The following is a 4237-nucleotide window of genomic DNA, read 5'->3' on the forward strand; positions in this document are numbered from 1 at the left end:
GTCTGTATGCATTAATGGTACTACATTTGGGTAGTCGTCAGATATTGAATGAGGCTTTCATCTGCCATTTTTGGTGTACACTCATCACCAGGTAATCCTTAGTCCCTTCCTGCCATCATCCAGGAGCTGTGCCGGGTGTGAGGGTCTAATGGCATCTGGGAACTATCAGTCTAGAAAGCTTTAAATTCTACCTCAGGCAACTTCTAGCCTGTGACCCCTCGGTTTCCTCATCTGTACATGGAGATGAAAAGACCTAAGGGGGGGCGCCTGGGTGGCTCAGTCGGTTGAGGGACCCACTTCGGCTCAGGTCATGATCTCACAGTTCGTGACTTCGAGCCCCGCATCGGGCTCTGTGCTGACAGCTTAGAACCTGGAGGGGCGCCTGGGTGGCTCAGTCGGTTAAGGGTCCGACTTCGGCTCAGGTCACGATCTCGCGGTCCGTGAGTTCGAGCCCCGCGTCGGGCTCTGTGCTGACAGCTCAGAGCCTGGAGCCTGTTTCAGATTCTGTGTCTCCCTCTCTCTCTGACCCTCCCCGGTTCATGCTCTGTCTCTCTCGGTCTCAAAAATAAATAAACGTTAAAAAAAAAATTTAAAAAAAAAAAAAAAAAAGAACCTGGATCCTGCTTCAAATTCTATGTCTCCCTCTCGCTCTGCTCCTCCCCTGCTCATGCCCTGTCTCTCCTTCAAAAATAAATAAGAACAATTAAAAAAATTTTTTTTAATTAAAAAAAAAGTGCTGCTCCCGGTGCCCGCACATAGTAGGCACTCAGGAAATGGTAGCTGTTCTTACCAGCAACATAACCAGTCATGGGTATGACTTTAACTCCTAACTTAGGTCAGTGACAAATGTCCCTTCCTCTGTGCCGGACTGCCCAATAAACAGCTGCGTCGAAGGCCACAAAGGTAGGAGAAACAACTCTTCAAATAACTCGACATTTTTAAAAAGAAACATCAGGGGCGCCTGGGTGGCGCAGTCGGTTAAGCGTCCGACTTCAGCCAGGTCACGATCTCGCGGTCCGTGAGTTCGAGCCCCGCGTCAGGCTCTGGGCTGATGGCTCAGAGCCTGGAGCCTGTTTCCGATGCTGTGTCTCCCTCTCTCTCTGCTCCTCCCCCGTTCATGCTCTGTTTCTCTCTGTCCCAAAAATAAATAAAAAAAAAAAAAAAGTTGGAAATAAATAAATAAATAAATAAATAAATAAAAAGAAACATCATGGGTGGGGGTCGGAGGGGGGAGGCAGAGGGAGATCGGAGGATTGCTGACCTTCCTGGCTCTCATTTGACGTTTCGGTGTGATTTCATTGTTTTCAATAGCCTTGTGAAGGAGCGAGCAACATATTCTCAGTTCTTGGTGCCCCCAAAGATCTTCCTCTGGTGTGAGGCTAGTCTCGTGACAGGGGAGACGTTGATTCTCTTCCCCGGTTGAGTTCTTCCTCCCTACATGTGGAGTAGGGGGGAGGGGGCGACTGCCAAGTTCTGGACAGGTGGAGGCATCTGGCTCAGGAGGGAAGAAATGAGACACCCCGTTGTCGACCCTCTCTTACTGTGGACACTTGGATTCTTTTTGCCCACCGGACACCTGAATCTCCCTCATCTTGCAAATGTGAACCCCTCCCCTTTTCTGAGGGCTCTAAATGCCGCACGCTTGCTTCCTAGTTCCCTCGCCGCTGGGCTACAGGGCACACAAGCCAGGCTCCAGACCAGCTTTGACCTAGAAGACGGGCAGCAGAAAGAGGCAGGGCTCCTGGGAGACGTAGCCAGTGGCCAGGGGAGCTGACACCATCAGCAGCGACGTGCCCATCAGACTGGGTCTGATTTGGACCTTGTTTCTGCCTGGGTCCCCACTAAGTCTGTTTCCCCCAAGCTTTCCGGAGAATCTGTGAGCTCCTCTAGATCATGTTGAGAAATTCCTTTCGTTCTTATATCGGCGAGAATTGTCTTCTAGTGTTCGCATCTAAGACTCGGAGGGGACCTCCAAGAGTGAAATGGACTGGATGTCGATTTCCCAGTCCTGAAAATCCACCGAGTGAGCGCAGGAGGCAGGTGGGAATGAGATCTCTCTCTGTCTGGCTTCTCAGCAGAGGGAGTTGACTGTAATAACACCTTCCCTCTAGAGGTGGGAGGTCCTGAAGGGCTTCAGGGGAAGGAGTTGAAGCCCAAGATTGGCTAGCTGGAGTCTGGGGGGCTCATCAGCCTCCTACCTCGAATGGGAGAGAGACACAGGGAGGGAGGACAAAGGGGAGAGCAAAGCGGGGGTCCTCCTGGGCCAGGAGCTAACAACGGAGCCTCTGCCCCACGCTGCTGGGTGAGCCCCCCACCCTGCCCCCCGGGTATTTTGTGTGGTGGCGGTGGAACCAGAGGCATCTCTGGGACCGAGGACTCTAAGCACTCTGAGAAAAGCCCTGTTGTCTGCTCCCCGGACCCTCCACACACAGGCCCCAACCCCACTGCTGGTCGATATTTGGTTGGTGCTGAAAAGTCCTCCCACATAGTCCCCATCCTCTTAAGCGCTCCGTTTATCTCTTGTCCACCTCGCTAATGATGCGGTTGGCTCACGTCTCTGCAACAGTAAACAGGGGACACATCTATCCTTTGGCAATCTTGGTGATAAAGAATGCCCATTTAGACTTCCATTTCCCGCAATATGGCTGACTACACAATGTCCCCGACCCTCAGATGAAATCAACTGAAATGCTGGATGTAATGGGTGTTTTTAATATACTTTATTTACTTTTTATTGCTTTAGAGATTATTATGTATTTGAAAGAGAGAGCGTGGGAGGCGCAGAAAGAGAGGGAGAGAGAGAATCCCAAGCCGGCTTTCAGCTGCCAGCGCAGAGCCCGACTCAGGGCTTGAACTCATGAGCTGTGAGATTATGAACTGAGCCGAAATCAGGAGTCAGACGCTTAACCGACCGAGACACCCAGGCGCCCCTGGATGTAATGTTTTAAAAAAGCGTTGCAAATGTTTTCCTAACAAGGAAGGAAGGAATATTCAGAGACCAAAACCCACAGAAGCTGACCTAGTGCCACCTTTCCCTTTGAGGGCGTTTGACAAGCCCCGTAGGTATCAGCTCCTCACGAAGCCTCAGGGGACAGAAGACAAAGATGGGGGCTTACCCAGGGTGGGGTCTAAAGGAGCCCTTCCCCTGAATCTGAAATCCCAAAGAGCCAGCCTTCTGTGTCAGGGTGACTAGGAATAAATGAATCCCATCCCACCGCCATATTTGTTTCCCCGGGGTTGCCATGACAAAGTACCACAAACTCGGTGACTTAACGGAAACGTATTTTCTCACGGTTCCGGAGGCCAAAAACCCAAAATCAGTATCACTAGGCCTAATTCAACGTGCTTCAGAGTTTTGGAGGACAATCCATCCCTTCTTGCAAATGCCGGTGACCCTTGGTTCATGGCAGACTTACTCCAGTCTCTGCCTCCGTGTCCACATGACCTTCCCCCCTTCTGTGTGTGTCTTCCTCCTCCTCTCTCTCTCTCTTTTTAAGTTTATTTATTTTGAGAGAGAGAAAGAGTGTGGGGGGGAGGGACAGAGAGAGAGAGAGAATGGGGGGGGGGGGACAGAGAAGGAATCCCAAGCAGGGTCCACACGGGCAGTGCAGAGCCTGAAGTGGGGCTTGAACTCACAGAACCGTGAGATCATGACCTGCGCCGAAACCAAGAGTGGACACTTAACCGACTGAGCCACCCAGGGTCCCCGCTCTGCCTCTCTCGTATGAGGACACTTGTGTTTGCCTTCAAGCCCCACACAGATAATCCAGGACAGTTTCCCCATCCCAAGGTCCTTAATTTAAGCGCCTCTGCAAAGACCCTATTTGCAAATAAAGTCACATTCACAAGTGTCAGGGATTAGGACCCGGCATCTTTGGGCGTTATTATTCAGCCTACCGCATACCCCTACGAGGGATTACAAGGGAACCTTTTGGGTGTTGGTTGTGTTTTCTGAGTGAAGGGGCAAAACACTTCTTCCCTGAAAGGTTATCATCTCAAACCAAAGCTTTGCAGCCCCAAATCACACTGTCTGGGTGGTCAAGGAAAACTCGTTAGAAATCACGAAACCCAGGGGCGCCTGGGTGGCGCAGTCGGTTAAGCGTCCGACTTCAGCCAGGTCACGATCTCGCGGTCTGTGAGTTCGAGCCCCGCGTCGGGCTCTGGGCTGATGGCTCAGAGCCTGGAGCCTGTTTCCGATTCTGTGTCTCCCTCTCTCTCTGCCCCTCCCCCGTTCATG

This window comes from Puma concolor, chromosome C2 (assembly GCF_028749965.1).
Source record: "Puma concolor isolate L17-30 chromosome C2, mPumCon1.1.hap2, whole genome shotgun sequence".
Lineage (NCBI taxonomy): Eukaryota > Metazoa > Chordata > Mammalia > Carnivora > Felidae > Puma > Puma concolor.